At 46.8% G+C, this 26973-nt stretch overlaps 1 long non-coding RNA gene across 1 annotated transcript; it reads left to right on the top strand.

Annotated features, from left to right (window-relative positions):
• Positions 1 to 26973, top strand: LOC140846085 (uncharacterized). Its single transcript, XR_012124974.1, has 3 exons — positions 1 to 401; positions 2665 to 2785; positions 26764 to 26973. It is a non-coding gene; the product is annotated as an uncharacterized lncRNA (long non-coding RNA).

Raw genomic sequence — 26973 nt, forward strand, 5'->3', positions numbered from 1 at the left:
TGTTCGGAAGAGGCTCACTGAAATGGTTTGCTCCAGGGGAAGTTAGCTGCCACGTTGTGAGGTTGCTCACCTAGCCCTCTGGAGAAGAAATGAAAGCCACTTGGGGAGGAACTGAGGCCTCCTCTCAACGGACATCAACTTCCAGCTGCATGACACCTTGGCGGGGGTCCCTCCAGCCCCAGCCAAGCCCTCAGATGCCAGTAGCCCTGGCTGACATGTTAACTGCAACCTCATGGGAGAGGAGTGTGGCTGAGACCCCAAAGGTGGAGGACAAAACCTTAGCTGCCGAGTACCTCACATCCTAAAGCCAGGGCTCAGCCCTGTGCTGTTCCGTATGGCAGCTACCAGCTGCATGGGGCTACTGAGCACGGAATGTGGCTTAGTCCCTGCTGAGAGGCACGGTGAGTATAAAATATACATGGATTCTGAAGACTCCGTGTGAAAAAGAATGAGTATAAAATATCCCAATAGGAAATATTTATATTGATTACATGTTGAAATAATAATATCTTGGCTATATTAGGTTAAATAAGTTCAGTGGTAGGGTCCAGTAATAGGTGGTATATACAAATATGGTATATATTTTTGTGTTTCCCATTTGTATTTGATTGTTGATGATAACACTACTTTAACAGTAGCTAAACACCGATTATCAGCCTGTCTGGGTGAAATTCTGAATCTTAGCAGCCCTGTCTTTAAAGTGGGGATAACACTAGTGATGCCTCAGTGGGTGGATTTTGAGGTTGAAATCAGATAATACAACTGCCTGATACAGAGTAAGCATGTCATAAGTACTTGCTGCTATTGTTTTTACTAATAATCAGAGGAGGCAGTAAAACCAGGCTTTACCTATCCTGAGCTCTGTGAGTCAGAGCAACCAGCCTGTATGTGAGAGGATGTGCATATAATACAACTAAAGAGTTGTTTACCAGCTCTGACAGAGCTCATTCTGCGGCAGTGAGATCGGACTGCCTCTCAGATGTGTCAGACCCTCGGATTTGAAATCCGTTATATGCTGTACAAATTAGTTAGCTTTATTTTATATTGTACACATGTGGAGTTACCACCTCTTGACTTCAACATTCAAATTTATGTGAGAATCATGCACATGATGCTTCCCTGAATCAGTGAGAGCCCTAAGGTCTCCGCGGCCTTGCACACCAAGAGGTTTGCCAGCTCCTTCAGCTCAGGGAAGGCTCAGGGCACCTCCCTCCATCCCCCCTTCCATTCTGAGGCTCTGTGAGGGTGGGGCCGCTGGGCTCAGTCAGCTCAGCAAACATGCCTAACATGGTGGATGTGTTTTCCTGTTTCTCCGAGTTGGGCTAAGACCCCAGAAGGGGAGAGAGAAACCTTAGCTGCCAAGTACCTCACATTCTAAAGCCAGGGGTCAGCCCTGTGCTGTTCAATGTGGCAGTCACCAGCCACATGCCTCTCTTGAGCCCTGAATGTGGCCAGTCCCAACTGAGAGGCACTGTGGGTGTAAAATACACACAAGATTCTGCAAACTTCTATGAAAAAAACTGATGTAAAATAGCCCATTAGCAAATGATTATATTGATTACACATTGAAATGATCGTATCTTAGCTATATTGGGTTAAATAAATTATTTAAATTAATTTAATCTGTTTCCTTTTACATATTTAATGTGGCCACAGGAAAAGTAAAATTGCACCCAAAGCTCACATTCTATTTCTCGGGAACAGCACCAGGTAGACCACCTGTGCAGGGCTTGCTCAGGAGCCCCGGGCTGCATGGGGATGGGGCTGGAGATCTGGAGTTTGCTGGGGTGAGCTGCACATTATTCCTGTGACTCTGAAGAGCCAGACAGAGCTCCCATCGAAAGAAGAGTCAGATGGGGGAATCTTGGGGGGTGGGCTCCCACCCTACAGCATTGTCTGGGAGGGGTGAGCTGAATCCTCAGTGCACAGTGGACTTCCAGGAACCATGTGCTGAGGGTGGGGGAGCTGGGGGTGGGCTGCAGGGGGAGCCATTGGCCTTGGCAGAGGACTGCAGGTGACAGACCCTCTTACCCACCAGGGCTGGAAAAAGGGGTTTCAGAAAAAGGAAAGTAACCCTTGGCCTCCATACCCGTGGAGAAAGATGGAGTTTAGGATCTGCTGAGTCCAGACAGCACTGATGACGGATCACAACTCCACCCTCTCTGCCTCTAACCTACCCGCCGCGGTTCCAGCCCCTCCTGGAGGCCAGATGTGTTCCGTGGGTGTGGGAGGGGGAGGCTGAGGTGGGCTACAGAGAAGCCGTGGACAGACCCTCTCCCCCGGTGGGCCAGAGCTCAGGGAAGGGCACCTTTTAAATTGGATGTGTGCAGATTTTTATTATCTCACTGTTTTTTTGGTAAATGTGACAAAAAACCGATTCCCTTCATTACTCTGTGATCTTTCCTTAATTCAGTGGCCAGAGTGAACCTGCTAATCTGGGGGTCAGTTGAGGTCCCGTCTCTGCTCCAATCCCTCGGAGGCTTCCCTCTCACTCTGAGTGAAAGCCCTGGTCCTACACTGGCCTGTGGGTCTCCGCACGAGCCGGCCCCTCCTGACCCTTCTATGCCACATCTTCCCAGCCCAAGACCTTGCATCTGCTCCTCCATCTGCCCGAAATGCTCTTCACTGAGGTGCCTGCACATCCCACTTCCTTTCTCCCTTCAGGTCTGGACTCAAACATGGCTTTCTCAGCCTGACTAGGATTATAACCTGCTCTTCCCAGCTGCTGACTGCGAACGAGCGTGCTAGGCATTTCACTGCTTATTGCTGCTCCACCCCCGGGAAGGTAAGCCCTGTGAGGGCAGGAAGGGGGTTTGTGTGGTGGTGTGTTTTGCTGCCTGATTTGATCTTTGATGTACTGGTGCAATGTGGGACCTCGTAGGTGTTTAATAATATTTGTGGAGCTATAAGATTTGCTGTCGATTCCCCCAGGGACAGGGAAGAAGGACTGAACACAGAGATGATTAAAGGAAACAATTGTGAGAAAAAATACAGCTGCTTTCTTCTTGGCCCCTGTCAGATGCTCCTCACAGTGTCCCTAGCATTGTGGAAAGTGTCTCAGTCCCGAAGGTGTTGTAGCTCAGTCACCACGTGAAGTGGTGGGGACTGTGACCCAGGCTGGGGAGGGTGCATTGGGCTGGGATATGAGAGCTGGATTTTGAAGAACTAAACAGAGACCCATCAGGCAGAAAAAAGGGGGCATGCAGTTCAGACAGGGAGGTGCACTCAGATGTGAGGGATGCAGAGCAGTGGGGTGGGGTGCAGAGCGTGTGTGAGCGGCGGGTGGGCCAGGGAGGAGAGGGCGTGAGGGTCTGATGGGAGAGGTGCCTGTTTTGCTGATTTGGGTTCAGGGCCATTTCTGTGCCCAAGTTGCCAGCGGGGACAGATAATGAGGGTATCAGGGTTTAGTGGGGCCAGGGGCAGGGTCCTTGCTGTTGCTATTATCCCAGGACTGGCTCTTGGTCATTAGAGTGTGTAGGGAACAAAAATGGTATTTATAGCCATCTGGGACAGTGTGAGGGTGTCAGTCTGGTGACAGCGCTCCCTGTCTAGGAATAGAGACCTGTGATCACAGTTTAGCACTGAATATAGAGGTCCCACTGAGGAAAGGGGTGGGGTGTGTTCATTCCCTTGGTGCATGTGTTATGGGCATGATGGTGGGCCAGGGGGATCTGACCTTTGATGTAGTGGTAGCCATCACCGCTTCCTGGCCCAGGCCTTAGCTGGTTGGCTCGCTCTTGTATTCAGATTCTGTTGGTGGCAGGCGCCTAAAACCCTTATTAGCATATTCACTCCACTTGTCAGTGCCGATATACCAAAGGCACCTTCTCCGTATGGTAAGGGGAGGCAAGGGAGATTGGGCTGTGAGTTAACTGTTGCTACAATAAAGCCTCAGTACACACGCTCCCCAAACTCAGTGCTTGGCAGTTACCGCAGCTCTCAAGCCCGGAACTCTTCATGTTGGAAGTGGTTCTGCTTATCTAGGCAGCACGTAGCTGGGTGGAGGTGGAGGCAGTCCAGGCCACAGGCTGGGTGCGGTCTCTTCCCTGTGTGTTCCTCCTGGGGCGCAGGCTCACAGGGCAGCTCCCAGCCAGGTGGGTGCTTCTAGTGGAGTGGCAGATGCGTGAGCCAAGCTGAACTACATGCATATATTTAAGGCCTCTGCTCAGGTCACTTCTGCTGACTTTCTGTGGGGTGAAGCAAGTCTCATGCCCAGGCCCCACATCGGTGAGGCAGCGGAGTATACTTTGCCCACAGTGGGAGGGGGAACAAACAGCCAAATTTTCACAGGCTGCAACTCAGGCTGCGCCACAAAGTTTAGAGAGTAGGGGTTTGTCTTAGGCATTAGCAAATGTCTTTCTCAGAGACTGTGGTAGGCTGAATAATGGCTTCCCAAAGTTGTCCTTGTCTAATCCCTGGAGCCTGTGAATAGGCTGCATTACAAAGCAGAGGGGACTTTGCAGATGGGATCAAGTTAAGGTTCTTGAGATGTGGGTATCATCCTGGATTCTCTTGGTGAGCCTGATATAATCAAAAGGATCTTTTTCCTTTTAATATTAGTTTCAGGTATACAGCATTGTGATTTGACAATTATATACATTATGAAATGCTCACCATGGTAAGTTTAATTACCATTTGTCACTATGCAAAGTTATTACAATGCTATTGACCATATTCCCTATCCTATACTTTCATACCTGTGACTTCTTTATTTATATTTGGACATTTGTACCTCTTTATCCCCATCCCCTATGGCAACCACTAGTTTATTCTCTATATTTATGAGTCTGTTTATGGATTTTGTTGATTTATTCATTTTATTTTTTTAGATTCCACATATAAGTGATATCATATGGCTTTTGTCTTTCTCTGGCTTATTTCACTTAGTATAATACCTCTAGGGCCAGCCATGCTGTCACATGGCAAGATTTCATTCTCTTTTTCTATGGCTGAGTAATAGTCCAGTGTATACACCCCCGCCCCCAACATCTTCTTTATCCATTCATCTACTGATCGACACTTAGGTTGCTTCCGTATCTCGGCTACTGTAAATGACACCACAACAAACATAAGGGTATATATATATTTTCAGAGTAGTGTTTTTTTTTTTTTTTGGGAAAATACCCAGAAGTAAAATTGCTGCATCATATGGTACAAGGGCCTTTGTAGGAGGGAGGCAGGGAGAGTCAGAGAGGAAGGACACTGGATGGCAGAGGCAGAGCCAGAGCAAGACGTGGTCCCGCCACTGGCTTTGAAGACGGAGGAAAGGCCCATTAGCCAAGGAGTGCAGGCCGACTCCAGAGGCCAGGAAGGAAACGGATTCTCCTCTGGAGTCTCCAGAACGAGCCAGGCCTGCCGACGCCTTGGTTTTAGCTCTCTAGGACTAATTTCTTTTCACTTTCTGGCCTCCAGAACTTTTACAAGAGTAAACTGGTATTGTTTAAACCACTGAGTTTGTGGTAATTTTTTAAGCATTTGTGTTTTAGTAAGTGTTAACAGACTTCAAACCTAAAAGATACGAAAAAAAAACCTCCTGGAGGTTGAGGTGGTGGCCATTTGATCCCATTCTGAGATGTGTGCAGGCCGAGGGGCTGGGCCTTTTCTCCCACGGGTGTGTTGTCCTGCTCTGGGGAGCGTCTTGCCTCCTCCTGCTGCACATGTGGAATAATGTGGTCTCTCGAGGAATGTGGGCCGGTCAGCTCTTCGCAGTGCATGGTGGGGGATGGGCTGTACTTTTGCTTCTCATTGGTGGCATGAGCTTAAAACCTTAGTAGCTTATGAATTCTGCTAGCGTTCCTACTTTTCCAGCTACGCGCCTGTATGTGTTGGATGCACCAGATCGTACCTATGGGGGAGCAGGGAGGACCACCTGGGGCTCTGACCCAAGGCCTGGCTGCCTGAGGAAGGGTGTCCCCCTTGGCCACCACCACACATGTTAAGGACTTAGAACAAGATCCAAGAAATTCCACGGTCTTCTGGCTGCTTCCTGCCTCTCTCCCTCTCTGCCTCCCAGCGTGGGATGGATGACCTCATCAGGTCTGTTTTTTAAAAGCAAGCTAACTGTGACCGTGTGAAGGATGAAATAGAATAAGCAAGCAGGTCAAGAAGGAGGCTGGCACATTAACTGGGTCAGGAGGCGCTGCGAACTTCAGCTAACGTAGTGACAGTCAGGAAAATTTTTGGTAGTAGTGTGGTCCAGACCAGAAGAGTTTGGTTTGGGGCCTGCTGAGTTTGAGGTATGTAGTGGGCACTGCCCAGGGCCCCCTCCCCTTTGGGACTGAGGCCCTCAGTAGGCCTGGGTGTAGGTTGATAGTGGCTCACAGCTGCATTCCTTTCTGGATGTTGCCTTTGGCTGAAAGGAGCATCATTGCTCAGGGAGTCCTGGGAACTTGGCAGAAGTGGTTACCAGGAGGAGGGAGTGATGGGCAGAAAAGGCGGTCTGAGAGCCTGGCTGGCTTGGGCAACACGGAGGTCACTGGCGGCTGCAGCCAAGGGAACATGAGGAGGGACGAGGTATGGGTTGCAGGGGCATGAAGACTACATGGGAGGCCATGAGCAGGGGCTGGACCTGAGTCTAGAAGAAGAGAGAGGAAGCAGGGCAGGGGGACACCTGCCAGGAAGCAGGGATGACGTAAAGGAACCAGGCTGGATAAGTGGCTTAGTTTGAGTGGATGGTGGGGGAAAGGGGGGCAGGCTGGCTGGAAAAGCAAGTGGTGCTCAGGTATGGTGTCTTAAATGGTGGAAGTTAGACAAGACTCAGCCAGACTGTCTCTACACAGGTGCCTGAGTTCCCCTGGGTTCAGGATGCTGCCCAACAGTGGGCACTGGGCACTTTGTCCCCAGAGTGTGGACCGGCTGTTCACGTGGATGTTTTGATTATGGTCCAAGGACTCCATGTTTATGAATACAGATGTAATGAATTTTCTCAAGTGAGTCCATTTAGCCAGTTTAATGCCTTGATCAGTCTCCTATCTTGTCTGGTGAACTTGTTTCTAATACTTTTTGTTTTTATTTTAACTTTACTAAAATTATTTCCACAGAATTTAATTCTTTTTTTGTGTGTAAAAAAAAGGATTTAATACATCTATCAAATTGTATCCATTAAAACTTCTGACATTCTGAATTTTCTTATGTGACCATTATTTCTGTCAAATTCAATTTTCCTTGACAAATATTTGCAGATTTAAATTTTATCAAGGCAATTTGATCTTTCTTTATATACTCTAACAAATTGTACAGTGTGAGATTTTAACCATTGTCAGTTCTATTTTTGAGATTATTCCTTCTAATAAAATTCATTATAACAAGGATGAAAAATTAAAAGTTTATATTTATTTCTTCACCAATTTACTGCAAACTTGCAAGTAGACTCTGCAGTGGTTCCAGTCTCTCTCTTGTTCAGCAGTGGGTGACTGCATTGGAGGTCTAATTCTTCCATCTGTTTCTGATCACTTGTGTGCTGGTATAAGTCACCTCCTCTGTTGGCAGCACGCGGTGAGGTCAGGAGATTTTCAGGACCAGCGATGCCACTTCCCCGCGCGGCAACATGAATATTCCCCGTCACCAAGCGCTCACTCTGCAGTCTGCGCGCTGACCCTTTACAGGCACTTTCTCACTCAGCTCTCCTTCCTCTGCCCAATTGATAGAGGTGGAAACTGCAGCTTAGAGAAGTTGCAGGACATAACTGGATTTTAACCTAGTTTCTCTGACTCTAAAGCCCGCAGTTTACACTACTGGGGTTCACTATATTTCACTGTGTTTGTGTATTTAGCACACACCTGGTCACTGCCTCATGCTATTTGTGGGATTGGGGAGTTGGTCATGGAATATCTGGCACAGACCCTCCCTGTCATTACACTCATACATACACACACATTACAAATGAGGAAATCAAGGCAGGGAAGAGAAGGGAAAAGCCCAGGGTCAAATAGTTATTGGGTGGCATAGCTGGCTATAACCCAGGTTTCCAAAACCCTGTGCCAACCTCTGGTGGTGGTCACCACGCAGCTTAGCTCAGCTGCTCCCACAAGTGTCTTCAGATCTCCTTGTGTTCATCGGGTGGCCCATTTGATGGGGAGCCAAACATTATGAATCACTTGGGACTGGGGACCCCTGGATCCCTGGTGATGGGGACTGTTAAATACTGGCTCGCAGTGACCAGGTCTGCCAGTTGCCCCATGCCCATCCTGGTCCTTGTGGCTCTTGGTAGGTTCTGATTTCCCCATTAGAAAGAGCTGAGTGGGGCCTCCAGAACTCTGCTCCTGTTTGGGGGTGCTGAGCAGGGAGCAGAGGGGGCCTCTTCCGCGTGTGGGCCTGGGAACGCACATCAGTTGCCTCCTCGGCCTCCACTGTGGATAATGCAGAGGTGCATCCGGTCCTGAAAAGACCACAAAGATGTTTTTTTTCCTTTGTGTTAGTGTAACATACTTACTTTTTGAGATTATATAAGGAATGCTGGTTCATTGTGGTGCGGTTTTCCTTTAAAGGGGTTATTTCATAAGGACTGTCATAGCTAGAATCATAATAATATGAGAATGAGAAACAGGTCTGTTTTTTTCCTCTCCCTGAAAGCCCACATTTGCACAGTGAAAGGAAGCATGGGGCTCAGCATGGAAATAACTACACTCTTGACCTAATTAGATGGTATGAAAGCTGGCTGGCTGGTAACAGACTGGGGTGGCTTTTCTTGATGTGGAATTCTGGGGTGTCTGTGCTGGGAGCCCTGACCCTCAAACCCCACTGTCCCCCACAACCTCTGAACGGCGACACATGGTCACAATTACATATGCAAGGGAAGAACTTTCAGAACTGTGCATCTCAGGTATTTTCCACTAATGCCAGACAAGAAAGTCTGTTAGGGGGAAGAATGTAGCTGGAAGATTCCCGGGCACACCTGTGGGGTCAGCTAAGGGTCCTGGCCTTGCTGCCCTCCCTCTGCTCTCCCAGTGGTCTGGCTGGGGCCCACATCTGCTGGGTTAATCAGAAGGGACGACTTTGCTCTGTGAAGCTGGAGACTCCTGTTTCTAATCCTCTACCCAAAATGAGGCCCCACATCCAAGGACCCTACTCTGAGAGTCCTTTTAGCAGGTAGGGCAAAGACGATCCCCAGGGCCTCTGCCGGTGTGCCGTCTGTCCTCCTCTCTAGGGATAACACGGGCTTTTCCTGGGCTTAGCCTCTCAGGCGGCCAGCTCTGTGGGGAGCGTGCCCGGGAGTGTGGGTCTCACACAACGATGCCAGTGTTCCGGCCTTTGCCACCCCGCGCACCCAGCCTCCATTAGCAGCAGAGACGTGGAGAGAGGCTGACTTGCCAGTGAGTCTTCCTTCGTTTGACTCCATTAGCAACTGACCTATCAGCCTTTGTGAGATGAAGATTCCAGAACCCACTGCTGACTCCTGCAGCTTTCAGTGGGAACAGTTGGTCTCTGTTCTTCTCACAGTTCACTTTGGGTGGAGAAAGAAGAAACCGCCGTTCCATCTCCCAAAAGCATTTTGTAAAAGGACTGTTAATTCTAGGTACAGTTTATTTTGCCCGACACCTCTCAGACAGTCAATAATTCCGGTTTGTTTATGATTATCCTCGCTCCCTCCCCTTCCGTCTGCCACCGGAGTCTGTGCCTCTCGCTGCAGCCACCCCACAGAATGGGGAAGCATCTGTCTCTCTAATGACCGGCCATGGCAATCTCAGCTGTTCAGTATGGCTAGATGAAGAAAACATTTAATTTCCACTATACGGGGCACTCCAAAGCCAAATTTGACAACTGTTCCATTGAACACTAGTATTTCACAATTTCCTTAGATAACAAAAGAAACAGTTCTTACTCCTGGAGGAATATATTTACAAGATGGGAAGTTGATAACTAGGCTACTAGAATGACAAACAGTTTTGAAATACACTGGGTATAGACTTTGGTGAAAGTGCATTGCCTTCTGTGAGATGGAATTCTTCTAGAGTGTCTTATTCTTAGCCTGAAGGGCTTGTAGAAGGCTTGGTGAGAAGCAGGGACCTGGGTCCTGCTTCCTGGGGACTCCTTGGAGTCCAGGAGAGAGAGAGAGAGCCTTGGGCCGAGGGCCTTGGGGGCAGCATGATAGTAGGTAGGAGTTCCATGCGGGGGGTAGGCCGGGATCCCTGAGGGCTGGGGAGAAGCTCCATGTAGAGGTGGGGTGCACATAGGTTAGTGAAGGATGGGAGGGCGTTGGTAAATGGGGAACTGGGGCCACAAGGAGGGTAAAGAGACCCATAATATTTGCTGCAGTGAAAGTATCAAGGGGTCCGTTGGGATCCTGGGTGGAGGGGGCTACTCTGTGGGTAGGGAGAGGCCTCAGACCTTGGCCGAGAGAGAGAGATTCATGGACATGTGTGCAAGTGGAGGCAAGGTGGGTCTCTGCGTCGGCCCTGTGGCTGTGCAGGGAGGTGTCCCAGAGGTAAGGACGAAGAAGGCCACCATTATGGAGGCACGCTGTGTGAGCCCAACACCTTGGGGGTGCATTAGCAGAAGAATCACAAAGGCCAGCTGGTAAGATAGGAGCCTGGGAAGGGGAGGTGGCTGGGCCTCCGAGAGCCCTCTGGGGGTGGGGCTCTTGCTCCCACTGTAGAGCTCTGCTGTCCCTTGAGCTCCTCCGTTCTCATGGGCCATGGCCGGCCAGAGAGGCACAGCCTCTGTCGCCTGCCCGTGACCCTCCTGCCTCTCCCTGTCCCCCTGGGACTACACACTGGAGGCCTGGGCTGTGATGGGGGTGGGGGGAAGACTGGAGTCAGAAAGTCCCCTTTTCGCCTGATGAAATGGCAGACGTCCTCAGAGACCGGGGTAGTGAGAAACGGGCGCAGGAAGTGTGCCATGATCCTCCAAAACAGCCCCTTCCACCAACATTTTACCCTCATTTCCCACTGCTTTGGGCTTTTCTGAATAATTAATTGGTGAAGCAAGCACCTGCTCTGGTTTTTTTAGGTAATTAGTAGGTCAGGCATCTACCAGAAAAGAGGATTTCTTGGGGGTCCGTCTGGGTCCTGTCCTCCCAGTCCTGTCCCCTCCTGGCCCTGCTTTATGACAAACTCACCTGGCTTCAATTTGTTTCTTGGCTCCAAATATGATGTTATCTTCCTGCGTGCCTCCACCTCCCAGTAATCTTTAGTCAGCTCCCCCCATGGCGGAGTGAATCCCTGCAGATGTGGGCTGCGAACCCCTAGAGAAGAGGATTTTGTGACCCATTCTCCTATGCTGAACACATTTAACTTAAGAAGGAGGAAGATTAGATAAACCTTGTTATAAGACTTTCACCATGTCTTTTGACCTGTTATAATACCAGGATTAAATATTTCTGCCCTAAACCCTACTAGTACAGTCATTTCTTTTTTTTTTTTTAAGGTATCGATATACAATCTTATGAAGGTTTCACATGAGCAACATTGTGGTTATTACATTCACCCATGTTATCGAGTCCCCCCCTCCACCCCACCGTAGTCACTGTCCATCAGTGTAGCAAGATGCCACAGAGTCACTACTTGTCTTCTCTGAGCTACACTGTCTTCCCCATGACCCCATACACACCATATGTACCAATCATGATACCACACAATCCCTTTCTCCCTACCTCCCCACCCCTCCCTCACCACCCCCCTTTGGTAACCACTAGTCCCTTCTTGGAGTCTGTGAGTCTGCAGCTGTTTAGTTCCTTCAATTTTGCTTTGTTGTTATACTTCGCAAATGAGTGAAATCTTTTGGTGCTTGTCTTTCTCTGCCTGGCTTATTTCACTGAGCATAATACCCTCTAGCTCCATCCATGTTGTTGCAAATGGTAGGATCTGTTTTCTTCTTATGGCTGAATAATATTCCATTGTGTATATGTACCACATCTTCTTTATCTATTCATCTACTGATGGACACTTAGTTGCTTCCATATCTTGGCTCTTGTAAATAGAGCTGTGATAAACATAGGGGTGCATATATCTTTTTGAATCTGGAATCATGTTTTCTTTGGGTAAATCCCTAGGAGTGGAATGACTGGGTCTAATGGTATTTCTATTTTTAGTTTTTTGAGGAGCCTCCATATTGCTTTCCACAAAGGTTGAACTAATTTGCATTCCCACCAACAGTGTAGGAGGGTTCCCCTTTCTCCTCATCCTCACCAGCATTTGTGATTCCTGTCTTTTCAGTGTTGGTCATCCTAACTGGTGTGAGGTGATATCTCATTGTGGTTTTAATTTGTATTTCCCTGATAATTGGCAATGTGGAGCATCTTTTCATATGCCTGTTGGCCATCTGAATTTCTTCTTTGGAGAAGTGACTGTTCATATCCTCCTCCCTTTTTTTAAATCTGGTTATTTGCTTTTTGGGTGTTGAGGCATGTGAGTTATTTTGTTTCCTTTGCCTGAGGAGATGTGTTCAGGAGAAAGTTGCTCATGTTTATATTCAAGCGATTTTTACCTATGTTTCCTTCTAAGAGTTTTATGGTTTGATGACTTACATTCAGGTCTTTGATCCACTTTGAGTTTACTTTTGTGTATGGGGTTAGACAGTGATCCAGTTTCATTCTCTCACATGTAGCTGTCCAGTTTTGCCAACACTATTTGTTGAAGAGGCTGTCATTTCCCCATTGTATACCCATGGCTCCTTTATTGTATATTAATTGACCATATTTGCTTGGGTTTATATCTGGGCTTTCTATTCTGTTCTATTGATCTATGGCTCTGTTCTTGTGCCAGTACCAAATTGTTTTGATTACTTTGGCTTTGTAATAGAGCTTGAAATTGGGGACTGTAATCCCACTTGCTTTATTCTTCCTTCTCAGGATTGCTTTGGCTATTCGGGGGTTTTGTGTGAATTTTAGAACTATTTGTTCTAGTCCGTTGAAGAATGCTATTGTTATTTTGATAGGGATTGTATTGAATCTGTAGATTACTTTAGGCAGGTTCCTTTCCATGGGCATGGGATATATTTCCATTTATTGGTGTCTTCTTTTATTCTCTCATGCGTATCTTGTAGTTTCCAGGGTATTAGGTCTTTCACCTCCTTGGTTAGGTTTATTCCTGGGTATTTTATTCTTGTAGATACAATTGTGAATGGAATTGTTTTCCTGATTTCTTTTTCTGCTAGTTCATCATTTGTGTATAGGAATACAACAGATTTCTGTGTATTAATTTTGTATCCTGCAACTTTTCTGAATTCAGTTATTAGTTCTAATAGTTTTGGGATGGATTTTTTATCATGTCATCTGCAAACAGTGACAGTTAACTTCTTCCTTACCAATCTGGATGCCTTTTATTTCTTTGTGTTGTCTGATTGCCATGGCTAGGACCTCCAGTACCATGTTGAATAAATGTGGGGAGAGTGGGCATCTTTGTCTTGTTTCTGCTCTTAGAGGAAAAGCTTTCAGCTTTTCACTGTTAAGTATGATGTTGGCTGTGGGTTTGTCATATATGGCCTTTATTATGTTGTGGTACTTGCCCTCTATACCCATTTTGTTGAGAGAGTTTTTATCAAGAATGGATGTTGAATTTTGTCAAATACTTTTTTAACATATATGGAGATGATCATGTGATTTTTCTACTTCTTTTTGTTGATGTGGTGTATGATATTGATGGATGTTCAAATATTGTACCATCCTTGCATCCCTGGAATAAATACTATTTTGATAGGGATTGTATTGAATCTGTAGATTACTTTAGGCAGGTTCCTATCCATGGGCATGGGATGTATTTCCATTTATTGGTGTCTTCTTTAATTCTCTCATGAGTGTCTTTTACATTTGCTTGATCATGATGGATGATCTTTTTGATGTATTTTTGAATTTGATTTGCTAATATTTTGTTGAGTATTTTTGCATCTATGTTCATCAGGGATATTGGTCTGTAATTTTATTTTTTTGTGGTGTCTTTGCCTGGTTTTGGCATTAGAGTGATGCTGTCCTCATAGAATGAGTTTGGAAGTATTCCCTTTCTTCTACTTTGTGGAAAATTTTAAGGAGAATGGGTATTAGTTCTTCTCTAAATGTTTGAAAAAATTCAGCAGTGAAGCCATCGGGTCCAGGTGTTTTGTTCTTTGGTAGTTTTTTTTATTACCAAGTCAAGTTTTTTTTGCTGGTAATTGGTCTGTTTAGATTTTCTGTTTCATCCTGGGTCATTCTTGGAAGATTATATTTTTCTAGAAAGTTGTCCATTTCTTCTAGGTTATCCAATTTGCTGGCATGTCATTTTTCATAGTGTTCCCTAATAATTCTTTGTAGTTCTGTGGTGTCTGTAGTGATTTTTTATTTCTCATTTTTGATTCTATTCGTATGTGTAGACTCTTTTCTTCTTGATAAATCTGGCCCAGGGGGTTATCAATTTTCTTTATTTTCTTGAAGAACTAGCTCCTGGTATCATTGATTCTTTGTATTGTTTTATTCTTCTTGGTTTTATTTATTTTTGCTTTGATTTTTATTATGTCCCTCCTTCTACTAACTTTGGGTCTTCTTTGTTCTTCTTATTCTAGTTTCATTAATTGTGAATTTAGACTGTTCATTTGGGAGTTTTCTTCTTTCCTGAGGTAAGTCTGTATTGCTATATACTTCCCTTGTAGCACAGCCTTTGCTGCACCCCACAGATTTTTCATTGTTGAGTTACTGTTTTTATTATTTTCCATATATTGCTTGATCTCTGTTTTTATTTGGCCAGTGATCCATTGATTATTTATTAAGCCTCCATGTGTTTGTGGGCTTTTTGGGTTTTTTTGCATAATTTATTTCTAGTTTCATACCTTTTGGTATGAGAAGCTAGTTGGTACAATTTCAGTCCTTCTGAATGTACTGAGGCTCTTTTTGTGGCCTAGTATATGATCTATTCTTGAAAATGTTCCATGTGTACTTGAGAAGAATGTGTATCCTGCTCCTTTTGGGTGCAGTGTTCTGTAGATGTCTGTTAGGTCCATCTGTTCTAATGTGTTGTTCAGTGCCTCTGTCTCCTTACTTATTTTCTGTCTGGTGGATCTGTCCTTTGGAGTGAGTGGTGTGTTGAAATCTCCTAAAATGAATGCATTGCATTCTGTTTCCCCCTTTAATTCTGTTAGTATTTGTTTCACATATGTAGGTGCTCCTATGTTGGATGCATAGGTATTTATAATGGTTATATCCTCTTGTTGGACTAACCCCTTTATCACTGTGTAATGTCCTTCTTTGTCTCTTGTTACTTTCTTTGTTTCAGAATCATTCTTGTCTGATACAAGTACTGCTACTCCTGCTTTTTTCTTCCTATTATTTGCATGAAATATCTTTTTCCATTCCTTCACTTTTAGTCTGTGTATGTCTTTGGGTCTGAAATAAGTGTCTTGTAGGCAGCATATAGATGGGTCTGGTTTCCTTATCCATTCTCCCACTCTGTGTCTTTTGATTGTTACATTCAGTCAATTTACATTGACGGTGATTATCAAAAGGTATGTACTTATTGCCATTGCAGGCTTTAGATTCGTGGTTGTAAAAGGTTCAAGGGCAGCTTCTTTACTATCTAACAGTCTAACTTAACTCACTTAGTATGCTATTTCAAACATAATCTAAAGGTTCTTTTTTCTTCTCCATTCTTTTTCTTCATCCTCCATTCTTTATATATTGGTATCATACGCTGTACACTTTGTGTATCCCTTGCCAGACTTTGGGCATAGTTAATTTAATTTTATATTTGCTTAGTAATTAATTGGTCTACTTCCTTTACTGTGGTTTTATTTTCTGTGGTAATAGCTATTTAACCTTAGGAGCACTTCCATCTATAGCAGCCCGTCCAAAATACACTGTAGAGTTGGTTAGTGAGAGGTAAATTCCCTCATCTTTTGCTTATCTGGGAATTATTTAATCCCTCCTTCATATTTACATGATAATCATGCTGGATACAGTGTCCTTGGTTCAAGGCCCTTCTGTTTCATTGCATTAAATATATGATACCACTCCCTTCTGGCCTGTAAGATTTCTGCTGAGAAGTCTGATGATAGCCTGATGGGCTTCCCTTTGTATGTAATCTGTTTTTCTCTCTCTGGCTGCTCTTAATGGTCTGTCCATGTCCTTTATCTTTGACATTTTAATTATTATATGTCTTGGTGTCTTCCTTGGTCCCTTGTGTTGAAGATCTGCGTACTTTCATGGCCAGAGAGACTATTTCCTTCCCCAGACTGGGAAAGTTTTCAGCAATTATTTCCTCAAAGACACCTTCTGCCCCTTTTTCTCTCTTTTCTTTCTCTGGTACCCCTGTAATGTGAATATTTTTCTGTTTGAATGGTCACACAATTCTCTTAATATTCTTTCATTCCTAGAGATCCCTTTTTCTCTCTGTACCTCAGTTTCTTTGTATTCCTGTTCTCTAATTTCTATTTCATTTACTGTCTCCTCTACCTCATCTAATCTGCTTTTAAATCCCTCCATTGTATGTTTCATTTCAGATACTCTATTCTTCAAAGTTTCTATCTCTTTCTTGAAGTTCTCCCTTAGGTCTTGAATATTTTTTTGTGACTCTGTGAGCATGTTTATGATTTTTATTTTGAAATATTTTTGAGGAAGATTGATGATTTCAGTTTCACTTAGCCCTCTTTCTGGTGTTTGTGGGATTTTTATTTGTACCAGGTTCTTTTGCCATTTAATATTTGTGATTAATAGTATGGAATAATAACTTTGTGTAGGTGGCGCCCTCTAGTGCCTGGAAAATCTACTCTCTGGGGCTGTTCAGCCCCTGGAGCAATGGTGGGGGTCACAGGTGAGTGGTGCTGGTGCCTGCTGGAAGGAAACAGCTCTTTCCTGCTTCCCGGCTGCAGTGCCTGCCTCCACTGCCAGGGACAGTGGGCCAAGTGTGCATGGAGGAGCCTCTGCATTATGCCTCTGTAGCTGCTGAAGGCAGGGCCACCTCATGGTTGGCCTGGCACAATGGTGGGGGCAGCAGGTTTGCAAGCAGGTGCCAGCCAGGAGGAAGGAGTGGCAGGTTACATATTGCCGTAGGGGGCCTTGGTGCTGTGTTGCCAGCCAGGGGGATGGAGCGCTTGAAGCTCTTGAAAGTTCCCAACCTGCTGGGCTGAGTGTGACAGGGTGATATTTTCTACCTGTCGTTTCTCCTGAGCAGCAAGCTCTATGTAATCCTTGCCGCTTTAGCAGCCCTCTTGCTGTTGGGAAGCCTTTCAAAGTGCCAGCCTTTCTTTTGTCCCAGAGCAGCCGGTTGTGGTTACCTGTTCTCCACAAGTGGCTGGAATCTCAGTCTCTCTGAGTATTCTGCCTGTCTTTGCTTTGTAACCCCACTAATCTCCAGAGTACCATGTAATGTAGGTACAGCTCCCAGAGCAGATCTCCAGGGCTGGGTGTTCAGCAATCCTAGGCTTCTAGCCCCTCCCTGCCATGTTTATTGTCCTCCTATTGGTGTGCTGGGGTTGGGGGATGGCTTTGGTCCCACTGGATTACAGCTTTGCTGCTTTACCCTTTTCCATGAGGTCTTCTCTTTTTCCCAGATGTAAGCCATCTGTTGCAATCTCCTTTCTGGTCACTCTTTCAGGATTAGTTGTACTTGCTATGTTTTCATATTATATGTGATTTGGGAGGAAGTTTCTGTCTCACTTTCGTGCCACCGTCTTTCAGCCTCTCCACTCTACTCCAGTCATTTCTAAGGCTTAGGGTGACTTGTCAGTGAGGTGATGATTTTATTTTTGATACTTCCATTGCAACAGGATTGAGGAGGGAGGCAGGGACTATGGAAGGGAAGAGCTGAACTGTCAGATATACTTTCAGATATACCCTGAAAGCGGGTCCCTAGTTTTGTCCCTCATCTGTTAAATAGGCCAGTGACCTCTGCTTTCTCTCCACAGGAGAAAGGGGATGGGAGGCTTTGGAAAGGGCACATGTGGACATATTCTTAGTTATCAGCCTTATGTGGGTAGGCCTTGGCCCTTTCCTTCCAGTAAGTGGCTGTTATTTCCCTTAACAACTGAACACTTGAGCAGGTTGTGCATTTCTCAAAGCCATCAGCTGAGGATGCAAATGGGGGCTGAAGTCTGGTTTGCTCTGTGACACCAACCTGCATGTCCTTGGGGCTGTGTCTGCCCCAGGGTTTGCATTTTCTGATTCATACAAAAGAATGCTGATGGTGGCACTGGCTAGGAACCCTCAGGCTGGTCTCAGAGCAGGGCCTGGGAAGGCCTTCAAGGACATGTAGAATTTTCCCAGCAGTTCTTTATGTGTTAATAAAAACAAAAAGAAAATTAACCCAGATTCATTCTTTAATCACTAGATCTTATTAGAGCCTGATTATATAATCTATCTTGGTGTACGTTGTCTCCTAACCTGTTTTTTTAATTGGTGATAATAGGACTTGAGAGTCTCATGTTGGACTCATATATCCAGCTGGGGTGGGCAGGTTGAGGCAATTTATTATCAGCATAATTCTGGGGAACCAGAATTCTCTGCACAAACAATAGGTTGCTACTAGCAGAGGTTGCTTTGTGTTGTGGGATTTGCAATCAGAATTGATCAGCTTTGTAATAGTGGGTTGCTAAGTTACCAGGTGCCACAGCTCTGATAGAATCGCTGGGTTTGGGTTCTTTAGGGAGTAGTCCTTTAGCTTCCATTGGCCTGCCAAAGCTAGCTAGGGAAGGTTGGGAGGGGGAAAGTATGTTTTTATAGAACAATGGTGCTGGCAAATTTAGTGCAGGGTCTATCATGTGCCTCCGAGTTCTAGATCCTGCTTTCTCTGCTCCCACTGCTACAGATGGCAGGGGGCCCCAGTCCCCAGAGGAAACCTGTGGGAGAAGGTCCACATTAGGCAATAAAAACAAGGACAGTGGGACAGGGTGCAGCTACGGCCTCTCAGGTGTGTGCTTTATGGTCAAAGAGAAGCTTCTTGCCTGTCCTCACAACACCCTTGGTGGCCAGGAGGACTTATTGGTGCATTTTCCTCCAGGCTCCTCAGGGGCTTTTTTTCCCATCTCTTCCATATTTTCATAGCTGGACCAGACAGGTTAGCAGTTGGCAATGATCTGTGATGTTATTTTCAGTGGCTAGTCTTGTCATTTTATTATATAAATGGATTATATAAGTTAGTTTCTTTCTGTTTTCTTTTTCCTGGTGAAGACAGAAGCCAGCTCTTTGCATACTGTCAATGCTTTTTTGTAATACTTCTTTTCCTTCTGTGTTGGTGTTTGTTCTGTGTTTCTGCCAAGGATATGGCTTATTAGCAATGCAATCCAGCTGCCATAGGCTTGGCAAAGGGGGCATTTATGTTTGTTTGGGTCAATAGCTAAAGGAACATTAACCTAAGTACATGCTATACGTGGATCTTAACATTTTAGTCGACCCCTGCCCAACCCCCAACCCCCACCTCACCCCCTGCCCCCACAAAACCCTCTGTGGCTCGTCTTCTTTTGTGCTCATCAACTTGCATCGATTCCCTGTTGGAGCCGGTGACTTTTCACTTTGGGTTCTTATTCAGCAATTTTGCCTGTTAAATTCTAATCTGGGTCTAAAACATTTTCCATTAAAGCCAAAGCTTGAAGACAATCCAGTTGGAAGGGAAGCTGGGATTCATAGAGGCCCTTGGGGTACTTGCATGGCAAGCGCTTTGCCTGCGCTGACCGTGAACACCCTCACTCTTGAAGCCTGGCTGGTCATGGAAGAATGGGCTAGAAGAGAGTGTCTCTTATTAAAATTGAGTTTTTGTTTCTTACCTAGGCCACCCTTGTTTCTTACAATGCTGTCTTCCTGGTACAAATGGGGTAAGAAGGCCAGAGCTGAGTCCTCATTCCTGAGCACAGATAGCCTTGACCTCATTACTGGTGGAGTTTCCCTGCCTTCAGCTCCCAGCTTCCCCCTTGCTGGGCCAGGGAATTTTCTCTGTTGATGCAATGCAGGTATAGGAATATCCAACTCACTTTACTCTTCAATAAATTCAATTTAACTAACACTTATTGAGTGCTGGCTCTGCAAAATTACCATGGAAACCCAAGTGGAATCTTTAAAGTCCTCTCAGGGAATTGTTTAGAGTTCCCACATCCATCGACACTTCAACAAGCAGGATAGCGGCATGTTGGTCCAACCCATGCCTGGTTGCATGCTTGCATTCAGCCTAAACAGCAGAAAGGGGAGACAGATGGAGGAAAATTTGTAAAGCCAATTATATATGGCTTTTTGTCCCAGGTGATGTCTTGTGGGGCTCCCAGGAAAGACGGGTGAGGTGCCAGGGCTTTGATTTCTGTTGGAGCAAAGAGCTGGTTCAGTTACAGCGGCCTCTGCTTGACAGTTCATCGCCTACACACTCTATACCAGGGCAGGACCTACAAAGTGACATCTCAGTGGTGGTGACAGCCTCATCTGCAGCACCTTGCAGCCCAGCAGGGTGTGGGCTTCAGAAGATTAAAGCTTGCTTATGTGAGGCACTCGTCACACAGCGGGAACAGGGCTTGTCCCTGACCCAGAGCTGGAAACCACAGAATCACCGACCTGACAGGTCTTAAAGGAACCAGGGGACCCCATGGCGTTTGTTCTTAAGAAGACAGTCGTTCCAGCTGTGTTTAGATCTAAGTTCCAGCTTAGAAAAGAGGAAGATGGGGTTTTGACATTTAAGATCATTGTAATGATTACAAATCTTTGCATTGCAAATTACCAAAAGGGAAAAAAAAAGAAGGAAATAAAATAAAATTGGTTTAAAGCTATGATGGAAATCTGCTGGCTCAGTTATTCAGAGGGAAGTCCAGGCAAGGACTGATTCAGGAAGTCAGTGATGTCACCAAGGATATAAGTTCTTTCCGTTTCTCCGTGCTACTTTCTGGCTGGCTTCCAGGTGGGCCCAAGCTGGCTGCCAGCAGTCCCAGGGCTTCCTCACCCATGTCTAGCAGGAAGTAGAAACATCTTTGTCTCACCTGTCTGGGTAATTCCCGAGATTCACCCTGATTAGCCTGACTGAGCTCATGTGACCACCCCTGAACCAATCGCTGGTGGGCAGAAGGTGTTCACAAGATCTACCTTTGGGGTATGCAGTCAGCTCTTGGGGGAACCAAATGGAAACAAGGATCTGTTGAGGGGGAACAGATTCAGGAAGGCCAATACTGAACACTTAGTATAATCACAAGGGACATGATTGGAGCTTATGTGCATCTTTGCTTGTTAATATCTGTTTATCATTATAATAATAACAACACTGATTCATTTATGTCAGCAGCTACCATTATTTGAGAATTTACCATTATATCTAAATGAATTTAATATGCTAAGTACTTGATGTGAATTGCATTATTTAGTCCTTACACAAACCCCTGAGATTGTGATCGTGCATTATTATCAATCCTTTTGTACAAGTGGAGAAACCAAGGTACAGAGAAGTGAAGTGACTTTCCCAAGGTCACAAAGTAAATTATAGAGACAGCATTTGAACTCTGGTCTGTGACTCCCAAGTCCATGCATTTAAGGGCAGGATACCAGAAACACTCTGTCTTAAATATTTCCGGGTGAGGATTTCCCACATAAAGGATTTGAGTCTGTTTTAAGCTCCCCCTGGCCTTTCTAGGGAAGTGTTCTCTAGATTCCTGGGTTCTGGGCCTGTTCTTGCTACTAACCTACCCCAAGACCTCAGGTCTCTGCCTTCCCCTGAGCCTCATTTGTAAAAATGAGAGCTTGGACTCCATGGTTTCTCAGGCCATTTCCAACTCAAAACGGCCCAGGGCTCCCTGCGTCTGACTGTGCTTGGATTTTTTTGCTCCTAAGAGGCAGGAGGGCTTTTCCACTGATACACTTCTTGGGAAAGATGTTTCCTTTAATAGGCTCTTGTTTTTCCCCTAAGTAAAAGAAATATTTAAATTTTTCTTGTTAATGTCAGGAATCTGGAAGCAGTAAACAAATCATGCCTGTGGATAGATTTCCAGTGGATGATGGCAAATCTACCCGAAATGCATCACCTTTCAGCCTCGGGACTCCAGTCGCCACTGTGCACACTCCTGTCATTGTTGAGGCAGTCTGTCTGCCTGGCCACCCTGCCCCAAACAAGTAATTATCTAAAGGGTGAGCATCGTTTCCTCCAGGGACACTGCAGAGCCCCCACCAGCCTCCAGTTTACAAGGTCAGAAGAGAAAAGCCCACCTCCTCTCCCATGACTTCAATCCCCAGGGGAAGAAATGGTTTAATTTTCAATAGCTCACTAAGCCTTGATCATATTTTTCCTTCATCATGTCCTTTCCATGTTTCTGTCCCTTTAGAGCCACCCCTCTGAGGGCTGAGGGGCTCCTGTCATCCAGGCATAATCTGTGCCTACATTGGTGGGTCTATTGCTCTGTTATGTAACAACTTTATGTTATTGCTAAAAGTTTGCCTGACAGCAGTTACTGAGGATTCACTTACCTGCCACTTGTGTAAGTATCTCTGCCACCAACCTTGAAAATAGCTTTTGTCCTCATATGTCATGTCCCTGTTCTTTTGGGGGGCATTGATCTTTCTTCTCTTGGGGTGGTTGAGAGTCGTGCTCAGCCAGTGTCTGCGAGAGCTGTCAGGCTTTGGGGGGCTGGGATTTGGGAGCGTGTCCGGCCCCAGTGCCTGAGGGCTCAGCGCACCACAGTACTTCAGGGCAGCACTGCTTGTTCTTTGGCATCATGCGGGCCAAGCACCAAGATGGCTGGCTGTATTGTGTTCACATTAGTGAGCTGCTCTTGTCGACATGTGGACCCGTGGAGGTTAAAGGGTGCAGGTGTGCATGGCACTGATGTAGTGACCACCGTGCAAAAAGTCATGTGGCCAAATGCCATGCTCACACTTCCCTTCTGCAGGGTCCAGAAGCAGCAGTTCACACAGTGTGGTTTGTCATGCGGTGGGGCTGTTGTCCTATAGAGGTGAGAGCTGTAGGGGACAGAGAATGATGGAGTGTTCTAGAGAAATCAGAGGACAACTCCGAGTTATGGGGTGTGGTACTGAATGTCTTCTTAAAGCTATAAACATCTAAACCACCTCTTACATCCACCCTCAGTCTCAAGGGCTGAGAGGGGCACCCTGAACTCTGCCATTCTGGATTAGGTCTTTGAAGAACCCCCTGTGGAAAAAGGAAGTGCCTGAGGCCACTGCACATAGCAGGGGGTCTGGGTACCCGAGTTTCATGCCAGGAGACAGGCAGAGCCTCAGCCTTCCCGTTGGGGAGGTGGGGGCAGTGGTCTTTTCCGGATGCCTCTCTTGCATTCTGCTACATGCTGTGGTGCCCGTCCTGACCCCCTTTCCTGCCGGGGCTCCTGTCCCGTGGCTGCTGTGTGCTGTGAGTCCTCTAGGCATGGCCCTCTGCCAGCGGGAACTGCCTTGTCCGGGAAGGTTTGCCAACTCCCCTTCCCCTGAGTGACTGACAGACAAGGGGCCCCAAAGGCCAGCGCACTCGCCTCCAGGGGGGGCCATCTTCTTGGGGGCAGTGTGTGCTTCAGAGCTTGCAGAGCGTCAGGCTGCAGGCCGCTCTGGAGGCACCCGCGTCCTTGATTGTTCCTTCTGCCACCTGGCCCTGCTCCCTTGCTCCTCCCAGTGATACTTGCTGGGTCTAATAAGTATTCCTGAGAATATTTGCTGGATGGATCCCATGGACCCGAAGCGCTGTCCTAGTTCTTGCTCCTGTAGAGTCTGATCTCGGGCATGTGGTTACCCAGGACCAGGACCGGGTCAACAGCATAGGACTCATGGTGGGGAGGGTGTCCTCCATTTATTCTAGTCACGCCAGCCCCCCCTTTACCTCTCCCAAACCCTTTCTCTCTTTACCCTCCTTGGCTGGTTCACATGCCTGCGTATATGCTCCTTGACCCACCCATCCATCCGTTCATCCACCCTCTCCCACCTGTCTTCCCGTTCATTCATCCAGACGGACCTTCAGACCTGCCTGTATGGTGAAAGGGATTCCGATTCTGTCCCAGTGAAGATTTCTTGGGGCCACCTACCTCTCCTAGCCTGGCCTTCCTTTCTGTTCCTCTAGAAAATGAGTAAGTCTGGGAGACAGAGGGGTGGGTGCCACTACTTCCAGCCAAGAAAAACACCCATCCAGAACTGGGAACTGGCCCTGTGGCTCCAGCATGAGTACATTCTCTTTGGTACTTTTCATGGGCTTGTTTTACTAGAGGCTCACCACCTGGGAGAAGCCGGGGAGTGTTTTTCACTTATAAATGGTGTAGGAAAAATCGAGGTGAGTTATCTGGCTGCTGGGTGGGTGCTTTATTGATTGCAGAGCGCCAATCAAATTAGCTGTCAGAAAAGAATGCAGATGGCACCACGTGGGATGGATTGTCTGTATCCCCTAATTGCATTATTTCAGTCAGTGGGTGAACATTGCTTGGCCTGCGGTGGGATTTGGGGCGGGGTGTGGAGTCGGGGGGGGTGTGCGGGTTGACACACACAGTCTGGGTCAGGCTGAGGATATGGGTTTGAATGTCACAGCATTTTAGTATCAAGATTGAGGCATTAACAAAATGGATCTGGATTGTTTTGTGAACTAGTGCAGGGCCGAGGCAGGACCTCAAACATGCGCTCGCTTACGGAAGAGAATGCCTCTCCCACCCTTGGAATTTGGAGATGTGTCAATTCCTGGTGTAAGCAGATCGAAACAACTCTCTTCTGCCTTTTGAAGGTAGCATTGCTTAGCCCTTACGGGCTTACATTCTGGTCCGAACCTCAGTTCTGCTCCTTACTGCTTGAGTGACCTTTAGCAGGCTGCTTAACCTCGCTGACCCTTGGTTTCTTTATTTGTGCACTAGGGCTGATAATTGCACCTTCCTCGCAGAACTGTTGTGATGCCCACAGGAGACCACGTATACAGTGTGTGGTACAGTGCCTGGCACATGACTGATGCTCAGTAACCGTGAGCCTTCCTCCTGGAAGGCCATTTACTTTTCCTTTGGGCATTTGGAAATTTGGAAAGGTTCCCAGGCTGGACTGTGGAATGGCTGGTTTAATGATGAGAAGGACCTAAACACACGGTTTCCTCTCCTCTCACAAATTCTCTTTTTATTAATTTATCTATTTGATATCCATTTATTTATTCATTCTTCTTTAGATTTGGCTCTTCCTCTGAGTGGGCAAGATGAATATGTGAGTGCTTCCCCAAACCCAGCCCGGCGGGACGTCACGTCTCTGCCGGTGGTGGGTGTGCACGCATCATCGCACGTGCCTCGTTGGCAGCCGTGTGGCCATCTTGTTGCCGGGCAGCTGCGGGCTCCGTGGGGCACAGCTGCCTCCGTAGCGGGGTGGTGCTGGCTTGAGGCAGTTGATCAGGGGACTCCAACCCAGTGGGACCCATGGCAGCAGGGCCTCTCTGCCCTGAGGCTGCTGCAGTTCCCAGCTGAGGACCCCTGGAAATTCCTGAGTGGGAAGAGCTGGGCAGGAGTGAGGAGGTGGGGTGGGTAAGATCTGTGTGTCCCCAGCCTAGGGTCTGTCACCTCCTTGATGTAAAAGCTCCATAAGTCAGGACCTTGGGCCTGGGGTGACATCTGTGACGCCTGTATACCATGCTTGCGACTCTGGGATACCTTTGGCTGTCCATGTTCTGGACACTTGCTCCTGTCATCAAAAACCCTTTCTTTTACCTCTCACCTGGGAAGTTTATCCTAACTTGGACAGAAGAAAGGAGGTGGCAGGTAAGGGACAGCTATAAGATGGCATCGAGCCCAACTTGCCATTTGGAGAAGCAAAATAAATTCTGGTTGGAAGGACAGCTACTATCATCTCCACCACCTTGGCCAAGCAGAGCAGGTGGCACAGGCCGAAGAGGGAATTGGGAGCCCCTCCAGCCTGCAAAGACTCATTCATGTGATCTATGCTTAGGCACTGGGGTCATAGACAAGGCCTTGGCCAGACCTGCCCAGGTCACAGGAGGAGAGGAGAGGTCAGATCGCACCCTCCTGCCACACCCAGAAATCAGGGTTTGCAGTGTGGAATGTTGTTTGCCCTATAAGAAAACATACCCACACAAGCAAACTCCAGTAAGATCCCCGTTCAGAGAGCTGGCCTCTTCAGCGAGGAAGCTCCAGTGAAATGTAATTATGAAGCCTGTAATCCAGGAAGTCTCTGTGCTGTGGGTCTGCATATGGTGGAGAGAGAGAGGCCAGGAGGGAGAAGCCCAGTGACTCTTTCCATCTGCTTGCCAGGAGCCGTGCGTGAGGGCAGCCCCGGCCGGGATGTTGATGCAGTGCTTCTACTCAGTGGACTAGAGACACGCTGGGCACATCCTGAGAGCTGGCTGGTTACTAGAAGCCCTGAGAAAGGCAGACTCTGCTTGGAAGTCCCGAAGGGTATCCTCAACCCCTCTTCTTTCCTACATGCTGTAGGCATGTCTCCAGAGTGGGGACATTGACTTTTCCCAGAATCAGCCTCTTTCCTTGTTGGATCAAGCCTGGGGTCCATCTGAAATCTGGGAACCAAGCCACAGGTTGGACACAAGCAAGTTGCAGATGCAGTTGAGGGGCTTGGTCAGCAAACCCCGAAGGACCAGGCCTTTGGCTGTACTCCCCTAGCTTGTCCCACTTCTGTCCTCTCCCAGCCCTCCCCACCAGCACTCCCTGGCTCACACACCATTGGCATCTCTTGTCTGGACTGTGACACGGTCGCCCTCTCACTGCGCATTCAGGTGAGTGATGTGAAGGGTCACAAGTAATATAGTTGATAAGCAACTAAGACACTAATGTTTCAAAATAATTGACTTTTTTTTCAACGAGCAGATTCAAGGTTGTTGCTTTAGATCTCACTTTCCTTCTGTTGTTTTGGTGGAAAAGGAGAGGTGCTTTCACAGAAACAGTTTGGGGAATTGCATGTGACCTGTGGCCTCCCCTTTCTAGGTCAGAGCCTGTGGTCTGGAAATGCCCACAGAAGTGGGGCAGGCATGTGAACACTGCTGGGATTAAAGTAAGAACTGGTGTCCTGGACCTTAAAACAACCTCCTAAGAGGACTTCCTGCCTTTAGCCTTCCTCCTTCAACTCATCTTCAACAGTGTGGACAGAAAGACTTTTCTAGAAGGCAACTGAGAATGTCCTCCATGCTTCCCCCC

The sequence above is a fragment of the Manis javanica genome, chromosome 14, assembly GCF_040802235.1.
Source record: "Manis javanica isolate MJ-LG chromosome 14, MJ_LKY, whole genome shotgun sequence".
NCBI lineage: Eukaryota > Metazoa > Chordata > Mammalia > Pholidota > Manidae > Manis > Manis javanica.